Here is a 12,759-nt window from a genome sequence, read left to right as displayed (position 1 = left end):
TTTGTGATCACAGACCCTTAGGGAGATCTCCCCCAGACAAAAGTGCTGGGATTTTTTGGGAGTTTTTCTAGAATTACTTTGCTTTCTGCCGTTGTTTTTTGGGGGTTTTTTTTGGGTTTTTTTTTTGGGGTTTTTTTTGGGGTTTATTTTATTTTTATTTTTTTTCAGGAACCAGCCAAGAAAGATCCGAGCTCCAAAGCGAGCCGTACCCAGCAGGCACCGCTGTGTCCCTGGGGACAGCTCCAGAGCTTCGATCTGCAGCCCAGAAGAGCCCTGGCCATGGCCAGCAAATGCAGAAAAGTCGATTAAAGCTGACAGCTCGGGCTGAGGCTGTGGAGAAACAGCAGCAGGAATGGGCCTGGCTCCTGCAGGAAGCACAGGGCAGCTCTGGGGGGGAAATGTTTGATAAAAATGGGAGCAGGATCCCTGTACTGAAGTGATTTCAGCATTTATTCTAAAAAAAGAAAGGCCCAAAGCAAGGGGTGATAAAAGTGATTTCAGCATTCATTTATTTATTTTATTTATTAAAAGTGATTTCAGCATTTATTACAATAAAAAGAAAGGACTAAAACAAGGGGTACTAAAAGTGATTTCAGTATTTATTATAATAAAAAGAAAGGCCTAAAACAAGTGGTTCTAAAGGGATTTCAGCCTTTATTTATTTATTTTATTTATTAAAAGTTATTTCAGCATTTATTACAGTAAAAAGAAAGGTCTAAAGCAAGGAGTGCTAAATGTAATTTCAGCATTTATTTATTTATTTTATTTATTAAAAGTGATTTCAGTATTTATTCTAATAAAAGAAAGGCCCAAAGCGAGGGGGTCCGGGCCGAGGATGCTGCAGCAGCGATGTCCCCGATGTCCCAGGGAAGGGCACAGCTCCCCTGGCTCAGATGTCCCTTTTTATCCTGTTTGTGTCCCTCTAGATTGATTTCTGTTGGGATTTTTCATTTGCATGAAGGTTTCAGGCCTTGATTGGCCCTTACAGCTCTGTCCAGGCCGGCTCTGGGGGATGCTGCACTTTGCTTGGGTGTAATTTCTTATGACCACCCTTTAAACCCCTTTTACAATATAATAACCCAACTAACGGCACTCAATAACAATTATCAATTATTTTACAACAGTTTCTAAGTGATTTTTAACAATCCCAAGGCAGCGACAGTGACATTTTCATTTGCACGAAGGTTTCAGGCCTTGACTGGCCCTTACAGCTCAGTCCAGGCCGGCTCCTTTCACTGAGCGGGTGCTGCACTTTGCTGAGGTGTAATTTCTTATAACCACCCTTTAAACCCCTTTTACAATATAATAACCAAACTAACAGCACATGTTTAACAATCTAGTAACTATTTTACAGCAGTTTCTAGCCTATTTTTACCAACATTCCCCTGTTTTCGTGCTGCAGGGCCCTCGCTGAGCCCTCAGCAGCTCCGCTTCCCCCAGAGCTCGGCTCACATGGCCTCGCATGTGTGCAGCTCCCGAGGAGAGCTCCAGGGCTCTGCAGGGAACATTTCACAGTCACTGCATCCCTTCCCCACTGCCCTGCCACTCCACAGCAGCGTGGGCAGCGAGTCATGGAAAGAAAAATGTGTTCAGTGCCTCCTCCTCCTCCTCCTCCTGCTGCTGCCCTGGCCTGGCTGCTCCCCCAGGCACATGCAGGCATGTGGAAATCATTGCCTGGAGAGCAGGGCTGTGTTTCAGCAGGGCTGGGGTGAAAGCTGGCTGCTCAATCGAGGAGAGCTGGGAAATGGGGCCATGCTCCAGTGCCCAGCCTGCCTCAGCAGGAGCTGCTCGCTGGAGAGGGAAAATGAGCCCAGGGTCACAGCCCAGCCCAGGCTCAGGTGTCCCTGAGCACACCCGGATTTAACAACAACACCTCTGGTGGGTTCACAGACTCAGGAAAATGTCCATCATAAAATGGTTTGGGTTGGGAACAACCTTAAAGATCATCTTGTCTAAAATTCCACCTCAGGTTGTGCCAAGCCCTGCCCAGCCTGGCCTTGGACACTGCCAGGGATGGGGCAGCTGTGAGGAATGAAATCCTGGAGATGAGAGCTCTTTTTCAGAGCAGTAATTGGTAGTTGATGTTAACGAAGTTGATAAGGTCTTAATTTGAAGTGTTGGTCTGTTGTTAAACATTGAATGTTAGAGTTCTAGGATTTGCCTTTAGTTGCCGCTGTTAAATGTTACTATTTTACCCTGGTGGGTTCACAGACTTGGGAAATGTCCATCATAAAATGGTTTGGGTTGGGAAGAACCTTAAAGATCATCTCATCTAAAATTCCACCTCTCACTATCCCAGGTTGTGCCAAGCCCCACCCAGCCTGGCCTTGGACACTGCCAGGACCTCCCTATTCTCCCAGGGAAGGATTTTTCCCATTTATCCAACCTAAACTTCTCCTTTTTCAGTCTGTGCTGCCACTGTGCTGCCACTCCCAGAAGGGGCAGGACAGAAGGAATATTGTCATTCCTGTTTTAAAAGTGGATTAATTGAGAAACAGGAGAAATGGGGATGTTTGGGTATCTCTGTGCCTGTCCCAGAGCTGAGGGAGTTCCTCAGGGTCTCCCTGAAATCTCCAAGCCCAGATCACTGCAGGCTGTGCCTGTTCCATGCTGGAATTGGGACAGGCACAGGGAAGCCACAGCTTCTCTGGGAATTCACTCCCAGCCAGGAATTCCTTCCTGATATCCCATCTAAATCTACACTCTTCCAGCTTAAATCATTCCCTGTGTCCTGGTCGTTCCAGCCAGGATTTCCTTCCCATTATCCAACTGAAATCTCCTCTTTTCCAGTTTAAAACCATTCCTCCTTGTCCTGGTCATTCCAGGCAGGAATTCCTTCCTGATATTCCATCTAAATCTCCCCTTTTCCAGTTTAAAACCATTCCCTGTGTCCTGACTCTCCATCCCTTGTCCCCAGTCACTCTCCAGCTCTCCTGGAGCTCTCTGAGCCCCAAATTGCCCTGAAACCACTGGAAATCACTGAATCGACACTGAATTGACACTGGAATCACTGAATTGACATTCCCAATGCTGTGGGACACAAAATCCTGTCCCCAAAGTGCCCAGCACTGCTGACCATGGCAACCACGAGGCCGCCTGCAAACCACTGAATCCAGCAGCATCTCCTCTGAATTTTGCCCATGGAGCATCACCATAACAACAGCTCCACCAATCCACACCACAGATCCAGGCCCTTAGCAACTAGGAGCTGCCAAATTGCAAAACAAAGGAAAAAAAAAAAAAAAAAATCTGCACCAAGTCTTTCCTGTGTGGTCCTGCTGTGGGTGAGTGAAGCTGCAGTGGGCAAAGCCAGGAAAATGCCCAGAGCACCACAGATCCCAAAATTCTGCCCCAAGAGAAGCCAAAGCCTCTCTTGTGGTGCCGCTGGAGGGTTTGGCTGCTGTTTTTGGTGTTTCCCCTCCCACAGAGGGAAAGCTCAGCACACAGAACCTGAGCTGCCACCCCTGAGGGCTCTGATTGTCACCAGCCCTGGCACCTTGTCCCAGATTGCAATGCAAGATGTTTTCCATTACCATCTGTATGGCAGATTACCTTTGTCAAGTGGGCAGTTTGCCTTATCTCTCTCTGAGTGACCACAATCACACCTCCCTGGGGAGGGGACATTGCTGATAACAGCCATTGAATGTCCCTGCATGGCTGATAAGAACTACAGCATCCCATTGGGAGATGGGAGCCCAGAGGGAGGAGCCAAGCATTCCTACCCGGATATAATCTGGAGATTTCAAACATTCCTACCTGGATATAATCTGGAGATTTCAAACATTCCTACCTGGATATAATCTGGAGATTTCAAACATTCCTACCTGGATACAATCTGAGATTTCAAACATTCCTACCTGGATATAATCTGAGATTTCAAACATTCCTACCCGGATATAATCTGGAGATTTCAAACATTCCTACACGGATATAATCTGAGATTTCACACATTCCTAACTGGATATAATCTGAGATTTCACACATTCCTACCTGGATATAATCTGGAGATTTCAAACATTCCTAACTGGATACAAGCTGAGATTTCACACATTCCTACCCGGATATAATCTGGAGATTCTGGAACACCAGCACAGCTTCTGCACTGGATTGCCCAGAGGAGCAGCAGCTGCCTCTCCTTCCCCTGGATCTCCAGAGGCAGAGACTGCACCTTTCTCCAGGATCCTGCTCCAGCAGAACCAGCCCTGACACTGCAGGAGGGCTGAGCCACAATTCCAATGGGGCTGCTGCCAACAGCCTGACCCACAGGGTGTCAGGCTGGGCTCTGACTCTGGCAGTGTTGGTTTAGTTCACTGCATTGTTTATTTTATCCTTTTAATTTCTTCCCTAATAAAGAACTGTTATTCCTACTCCCATATTTTTGCCTGAGAGCCCCTTAATTTAAAATTTATGGCAATTTGGAGAGGGGGGGAGGTTTTCTATTCTCCATTTCAAGGGAAGCTCCTGCCTTCCTTAGCAGACTCCTGGCTTTCCAAACCAAGACAACTGCATTGTTTATTTTACCCTTTTATTTTTTCTTCCCTATTAAAGAACTGTTATTCCTGCTCCCATATTTCTGCCTGAGAGCCCCTTAATTTCAAATGTACAGCAATTCAGAGGGAGGAGGTTTACATTTCCCGTTTCAGGGGAGGCTCCTCCCTTCCTTAGCAGCCACCTGGCTTTCCAAACCAAGACATCTACATTGTTTATTTTATCCTTTTATTTTCTTCCCTATTAAAGAACTGTTATTCCTGCTCCCATATTTTTGCCTTAGAACTTTAGGCAAAATTCTTAAGGCAAAGTTCTTAAATTAAGAACTCCTTAATTTAAAATTTATAGCAATTTAGAGGGGTGTGGAGGGTTTACATTCTCCATTTAGGGGAGGCTCCTGCCTTCCTTAGCAGCCTCCTGTCTGTTCAAACCAAGACACACCTGCAGGAGCTGCTGTGCCTGGCTGTTCCCAGGTGTTTCCAGCAGCTGTTTCCCAGGGGTTATACCACGCCAGCAGTTTCACAAGAACCACAGTTTGCTCCTGTGAGTGAACCTTGTCCCCTGTCACCCTGCTCGAAGCACGGGGAGGAGATAAGCTGTTGTTTTTTTTCAGGGAACCATCCATCTCTCCATGAATCACTGCCAAACTTCCCCTTCCCAGGCAGGTCACGGGGTGAGCTGGAGCTGAACGCTCCAGGGAAGGGCTGAGGGAGCACACCCAGGGCTCTGAGCTGCTCCCAACAGGCAGCAAGGCCAAAGTCCCGCAGGGAAATGTGTCTGAGCAAACCCAGCAGATCTCTCTCCCTGCCAGGACACACCAAACACAGCAGCAAAGGGCCTGGTGCTTTCCTGCTGCCACAAACCGGGAGTCCCTGCTTGGACTGGGACCAGCAACACCCAGGGGTTGGGAACAGAGTTGCAAGATTTAATTTCCCTTCCCAAAAGGGAAAAACACTCCAAAGGTGGATGGAGCAGGAGGAGCTGTGGCAGGGACTGGCACAGCACAGCAGGAACAGCTTGGGTGGCACCAGGAAGGGACTCCCTGGCACAGCCTCGGGATGCTCAGCCAGAATTTGCAGTTTGACTCACAGCCTGCTCAGCTATTTTCAGCCCAAACCAGGAATCCAGCCCAGCTCTGGCTTCCCAAAACATTGGTGCAGGCATAAACTTCAACAGGCATTACGGGGATGATGGATGGGAGAATGTTTCCAAAATAAAGAGCCAAGGACGGGCTGGGGCAGCAGCAGGGCTGGATGTGGGAATGGAGGAGCAGTGAGGAGAAATCCCTGGAGGGCAGGGATGGATTTGGGAATGGAGGAGCAGTGAGGAGAAATCCCTGGAGGGCAGGGATGGATTTGGGAATGGAGGAGCAGTGAGGAGAAATCCCTGGAGGGCAGGGATGGATTTGGGAATGGAGGAGCAGTGAGGAGAAATCCCTGGAGGGCAGGGATGGATTTGGGAATGGCTCTGGGATGAGTGGGAGCAGGGTGGGCACTGTGCCACCCTCACTCCCGTATCAGCCCAGCTGTGGTGTCTGAAACGTTCGGGATTTTGGGAGGCAGGAGGACATGGGGACACAGGGACAGAAGGACATGAACACATGGGACACAGGGACATGGGGACACGGGGACAGAAGGCCACAGGGATATAGGGACAGGACACAGGAACACAGGACACAGGGACACATGGACATGGGGACACAGGGGCAGAGGGACATGGGGACACAGGGACACAGAGACATGAGACATGGGGACAGGACATGGGACAGAGGAACACAAGGACACATGGACATGGGGACACAGGGACACAGGGACACAGGACATGGGACACAGGGACACGGACACATGGACATGGGGACACAGGGGCACAGGGACACATGGGCATGAGGACATGGGGACACAGGGACACAGGAAATGGGACACAGGGACACAGGAAATGGGACACAGGGACACAGGGACACAGGGACACATGGGCATGAGGACATGGGGACACAGGGACACAGGACACAGGGACATGGGACAGAGGAACAGGACACAGGGACATGAGACAGAGGGACACAGGGACATGGGACACTGGACATGGGACACAGGATACAGAGACACAGGGACACAGGAAATGGGACACAGGGACATAAGGACAGAAGAACACAGGACACAGGACATGTTTCCCTGGATCCCGGGCAGTTCCCATCATAGAGAGTTGCAGCTGGAGAAGGAGCTTTCTCCCCGTGTCCCTCCTTGATCCCTCCCCAGCTCCTCTCCGCACCCACGGCCACCCCTGTCCCCAGCCCTGTCCCCAGCCCGCGGAGACGGCGGCAGTTTTGGGAAAATGCTTCCACCTCGCGGCCCTGTGCAGAACCGCCGGCCTGGGAGCGCCCGGGGGCTCCGGGAACACCGCGGTCCCAAGGAAGGGGCTTGGCTGGGCACGAGCAAGGCTCCGCTTTATTTTGTCACATAAACCAATTGCATTTTTAGCAGTTCTTGCTACTGTTAGAAACCAAAGCCCATGAAGACAGCAAACCCATTTGCCAGGCTCCTTTTTTTCTGCAGAAACTCGGGATTTTCCTTCTGATGATGCCAGGGGGAGGAGCAGAGCGCCCTGAGGGTGCTGCAGTGGGGGACCCGAGCTGGGCTCACCCCAAATCCTCCCCGAGGAGCAGCTGCTCCCCACAACCCACCCGAGGGGGGCTCCGTGAGGATCCCGCACTGAGGTGACATCGGAATCCTGCCAGGGGACGCCACCAGGCTGCTGTGAAGGGAATTCCCGAGAGGAATCGGGAATTAACACAGGAGGATGAGCAGCCCTGCAGCTCCGTTTGTGTTGTTGGGAATGGCGGTGCCTTGGAACTGTCAGAGGGGTGCACTAATTAAAAAAAAATATTAAAAAAAACTGGATGTGGCACTGGGTGCCGATGTTTAATTGAGGTGTCAAGGCTGGGTTGGATTCGATGATCTTTAAGGTGTCTTCCAACCTGGTAGTTCTGTGAATTCTGTGTTCCCCAGCCAGCATTATTTGAGCTTGGATGTGTTTAAAACAGACTGGATGTGGCACTGAGTGCCAGGGGTGAGTTGAGGTGTTGGTCCTGGGTTGGACTCGATGATCTTGAAGGTCTCTTCCAACCTGGTCATTCTGAGAATTCTGTGATTTCCCATGAAATAAAGGACCTCAAATTTCACAGGAAAAGCGTGTTTGGCTGCAGTGGAAGCTTTCCCAGTGAAACTCCACTCGTGTTTGCAGGGAGCCTGGGAGAGAAAACCGGGATTCTCCCGTGGCTGCTGCTTGAAATGGCAAATCCTGACAGGTAACAGGGCTTGAAAAGAGGCACAGCCAGGCTCCTCTTCGTGCCACAACCCTGAGAGAAGCAGCTTTAAAGGCAGCCAGGACTCAGCTCCCACTCTCCTGGCCGGGGCTCAGGCAAAGCGCTCCCCGTTAATGAGCAGGAAATGGGGAGCGGAGGGGTGGGAAGCGCCTTGTCCAGCCCATACGGACACTTGGCACGGCACGACCCGCCCGGGGTTAATCAGAGGCCTGCGAGGAACCTGCCAGCCTCCATAGGAGCCGAGGAAATTAAAACTCAGGCACCATATGCCGCGCGTCCCCGGGAGGGAGCGGAGCGTCGGGAGCGGCGTCCGCGTCTGCCCCGGGCAGGTGCGAGCTGCGGGCGGGCCAGACCCGGGATAAAGGCAGAGATTCCTGTCAGTTATCCCCCGGGATAAAGGCAGAGATTCCTGTCAGTTATCTCCCGGGATAAAGGGAGAGATTCCTGTCAGTTATCCCCCGGGATAAAGGCAGAGATTCCTGTCAGTTATCCCCCGGGATAGAGGGAGACATTCCTGTCAGTTATCCTCCCGGGATAGAGGGAGAGATTCCTGTCAGTTATCCCCCGGGATAAAGGGAGAGATTCCTGTCAGTTATCCCCCGGGATAGAGGGAGAGATTCCTGTGAGTTATCCTCCCGGGATAAAGGCAGAGATTCCTGTCAGTTATCTCCCGGGATAGAGGGAAAGATTCCTGTCAGTTATCTCCCGGGATAGAGGCAGAGATTCCTGTCAGTTATCTCCCGGGATAAAGGGAGAGATTCTTGTGAGTTATCCTCCCGGGATAGAGGGAAAGATTCCTGTCAGTTATCCCCCGGGATAAAGGCAGAGATTCCTGTCAGTTATCCCCCGGGATAAAGGGAGAGATTCCTGTCAGTTATCTCCCGGGATAAAGGGAGAGATTCCTGTCAGTTATCCTCGGGATAAAGGGAGATTCCTGCCAGTTATCCCCCGGGTAAAGGCAGAGATTCCTGTCAGTTATCCCCCGGGATAAAGGGAGAGATTCCTGTCAGTTATCCCCCGGGATAGAGGGAGAGATTCCTGTCAGTTATCCTACCGGGATAGAGGGAGAGATTCCTGTCAGTTATCCTCCCGGGATAGAGGGAGAGATTCCTGTCAGTTATCCCACCGGGATAAAGGCAGAGATTCCTGTCAGTTATCCCCCCGGGATAGAGGGAGATATTCCTGTCAGTTATCCCCCGGGATAAAGGGAGAGATTCCTGTCAGTTATCTCCCGGGATAAAGGGAGAGATTCCTGTGAGTTATCCCCGGGATAAAGGGAGAGATTCTTGTGAGTTATCCCACCAGGATGAGTTATCCTCCCGGGATAAACAGAGTCTTTCCCATGAGTTATCCCACCGGGATAAAGGGAGAGCTTCTCATGAGTTATCCCAGTGGGATAAAGAGAGAGCTTCCCATGAGTTATCCCATCGGGACAAAGGGAGAGCTTCCCGTGAGTTATCCCAGCTGGAGAAAGGGGCTTCTTCCCGGGGTCATCCCCCCTCAATCACCTCACTAACGCCCCTCCTTTCTCAGGGCTGTCCCCCTCAAATGCCTTTCAAGGGATTCCCCTACTCTTCTCCAGGATTATCCCCCTCAACCCCGCTCTTCTCCTGGTTATCCCCTCAACCCCGCTCCTTCTCCTGAGTTAACCCCTTGACCTTTTGCTTCCTTCTCCCGGGTTAACCCTCTCAATTCTGCACCTCTTTCTCGTGGGTTAACCCTCTCAATCCTGCCCTCCTTTTCCCGGGTTAACCCCTCAATCCTTCACCTCTTTCTCCCGGGTTAACCCTCTCAACCCCACTCCTCCTTCTCCCGGGTTAACCCTCTCAACCCCACTCCTCCTTCTCCCGGGTGAATCCCCGTGCCGTGCCGTGCCGTGCCGAGGGCAAGGATGACACACGTCCAGCCCAGCCCCGCTGAGCAGAGCAGCCGGCCAGGCAGAGCCAATGGCTGCTGTTGATGCTCAGCGAGCGCGTCCATCTCCCCGCACACCCTCGAGTGCTCAAGTTGCAGCTTTGAACTCCCTCGCTGAGCCGAGCCGAGCCGAGCCGAGCCGAGCAGAGATGCTCTCAGCGGGAACAGAAGGCACAGCCCGCTGACAGGTAGCCAGCATGGACCCTGAGCCCGCCAGGTACGTGCCTTCCGAGCCAGGGAGCCGACAGCAATCACATTCGGGATGCAAACTTTAATTTTCCAGCAGGGGGAATATGGAAATCTGGCTCGCTCGGAATGATTCCTCCCCTCCCCTCCTTCCCCAGGGCCGCCACCTCCCCTCCCCCTGTGCGTGCTCTCCCCTCTCGGTCCCTCCCAGCACCCACACTTGGCTGCATTCTCTCCATGTCTTCAGTTTTGGGGGGTTTGGTGCTCCATGAGAGTGCTAAAATCAGAGAGAGGAGAGCAGCAGGACAGGGTGGTCCCCGCGGGCTGGGTGGGCTCCGGAGCCAGGCACGGCCACGTGTGCTCATTCCGGGGATCCTGGAATGGTAAATCCACTCTTGGAGAGCCACGTAGGGTCAGATTGGTTCATTCCAGGGATCCTGGCTGGTGAATCCATCCCTGGGGATCAGGGTGGCACATTCCAGGGATCCTGGCTGCTAAATCCATCCCTGGGGATCCCAGCTCAGCTCACAGGAGGATCCAGGAGCTCTCCCAGCCCGGAGCCTCTGCCCTGTCTGGCCCTGGGACTTTTGTGGTCCCAAGAAGAAGAGAGGAGCCGGCTGTGCTTTCTTTAGGCTCGGGTTTGCTCTGGGTGGGCACGGGGCAGGGGCTGTGCCAGGGCTGCCCTCGGTGTCCCCGTTTCCCATTTCCAGCCTCGGAGCTGATTCCCGTGGCTGGGGAATGTTGGCCAACAAATCCTCCCCGGAGCTGGTGCCGTCAGGGGGCGCCTGGGGATGGAATGGGCAGCGGGAGCTGGGAGAGGAGCACTTGGTGCTGTGAGCGGCACATGGCACGGGGACGGGGACAGGGACACCCAGAGATACTGTCACACAGGAGACAGGGACAGGGACACCCAGAGATACTGTCACACAGGGGGATGTGGCATCCACAGCCCCTGTGACACAGGGAATGGGGACAGGGGACACCCAGAGATACTGTCACACAGGGGGATGTGGCATCCACAGCCCCTGTGACACAGGGAATGGGGACAGGGGACACCCAGAGATCCTGTGACACAGGGGACAGGGACAGGGGACACCCAGAGATCTTGTCACACAGGGGGATGTGGCATCCACAGCCCCTGTGACACAGGGAATGGGGACAGGGGACACCCAGGGATCCTGTGACACAGGGGACAGGAATGGGGGACACCCAGAGCCCCTTTGATTCAGGGAATGGGGACAAGGACACCCAGAGCCCATGTGACACAGGGAGATGTGGCACCCAGAGACCCTGTGACAGAGGGAACAGAGATGGGGGACAGCCAGAAACCGTTTGACACAGGGAACAGGGACAGGGGACACCCAGAGATCCTGTGACACAGAGAATGGGGACACCCAGACATCCTGTGGCACAGGGGGATGTGGCACCCAGAGCCCCTGTGACACAGGGAATGGGGACAAGGACACCTAGAGATCTGTGACACAGAGAATGGGGACACCCAGACATCCTGTGGCACAGGGAGATGTGGCACCCAGAGCCCCTGTGACACAGGGAATGGGGACAGGTGACACCCAGAGATCTGTGACACAAGGATATGTGGCACCCTGAGACCCTGTGACACAGGGGACAGGGAATGGGGAGACCCAGAGACCCGGTGACACAGGGAGATGTGGCACCCTGAGACCCTGTGACACAGGGGACAGGGACATGAGAACACCCAGAGCACCTGTGACACAGGGATCAGGGACAGGGGACACCCAGAGCCCCTGTGACACAGGGAATGGGGACAGGAGACATCCAGACATCCTGTGACACAGGGAATGGGGGCAGGGGATACCCAGCGACCCTGTGACACAGGGAATGGGGACAGGGGACACCCAGAGCCCTGTGACACAGGGATCAGGGACAGGGGACACTCAGAGATCCTGTGACACAGGGGACAGAGACACCCAGAGCCCCTGTGACACAGAGAACGGGGACAGGGGACACCCAGACATCCTGTCACACAGGGAGATGTGGCACCCTGAGACCCTGTGACACAGGGGACAGAGACACCCAGAGCCCCTGTGACACAAGGAATGGGGACAGGGACACCCAGAGCCCCTGGTCACCCCATGCCACCCATCCAAAGGTGACACAGCAAGGCTTTGGTGGCACTGGCAGGGAGTGGAGATGGCAGGAGAAGCGTGGAAAGCGTGACCACACAATGGGGTCACGACCACAACTGCTCACGGGGTCTGTCACTTTTATCAGCCCTGCTCCATTTGCACATTGGAGTTAATTGTGCAATTACAGCTCCTGGTTATCAAGTCCCATCCTTTTTGTTTTCCTCTCTCCAGCCCACGCTGTTTGTGCTCCTGGGCCTGAGATTTGGCTCATTTGTCCTTGGTCCCCAGCTGCAGCAGGAATTGTTTTGTCTCTGTGATCAGAGCTCACCATCCCCTGATACAAAACCCAGACCCACACACTAAAATTCTGAAAAATCAGAAAACCCAAACCCTGAGGCACCATTGGTGTGCCCAGAGCCCATCCCAGGGGTGCCAGAGCCGGGATTTGCAGCAGCAGCAGCAGCCCCAGCACAGGGGAGCACGTCCCCTGTTAATCAGCATTTAATTAAAGGACATGCTGACATTTGGAAATCAGAAACAAGTCTCCTGTGTGGGCTGCCTCTCTCTGCCGCTGCCTCTTCTCTGAATCACTCCCTGACATTTTGCCAGATTAGGATGTGACTCCCTCTCCCCCTCCCTCCCTTTCTCTCTCTTTTTCTGCTTCCTTATAAAAATAAATTGAAAAGGAGACGCCGAGGCCCCAGGGAGCCGCCGGAGGGGTCGGGGGGGATCTCCCGTGATTCC

At 52.9% G+C, this 12,759-nt stretch overlaps 1 protein-coding gene across 1 annotated transcript in view; it reads left to right on the top strand.

Moving 5' to 3' along the window:
* Positions 1 to 9,888: 9,888 nt before the first annotated feature.
* Positions 9,889 to 12,759, top strand: part of BLACAT1 (BLACAT1 overlapping LEMD1 locus) — a 30,422-nt gene continuing 27,551 nt past the window's right edge. The window contains exon 1 of the mRNA XM_064732996.1: positions 9,889 to 9,938. The gene's annotated coding sequence lies outside the window, so the exon portion shown is untranslated. The remainder of the gene's footprint in view (positions 9,939 to 12,759) is intronic.

The sequence above is a fragment of the Zonotrichia leucophrys genome, chromosome 26 (genome assembly GCF_028769735.1).
Source record: "Zonotrichia leucophrys gambelii isolate GWCS_2022_RI chromosome 26, RI_Zleu_2.0, whole genome shotgun sequence".
Classification (NCBI taxonomy): Eukaryota; Metazoa; Chordata; class Aves; order Passeriformes; family Passerellidae; genus Zonotrichia; species Zonotrichia leucophrys.
This window is presented reverse-complemented; position numbering and strand designations above follow the sequence as displayed.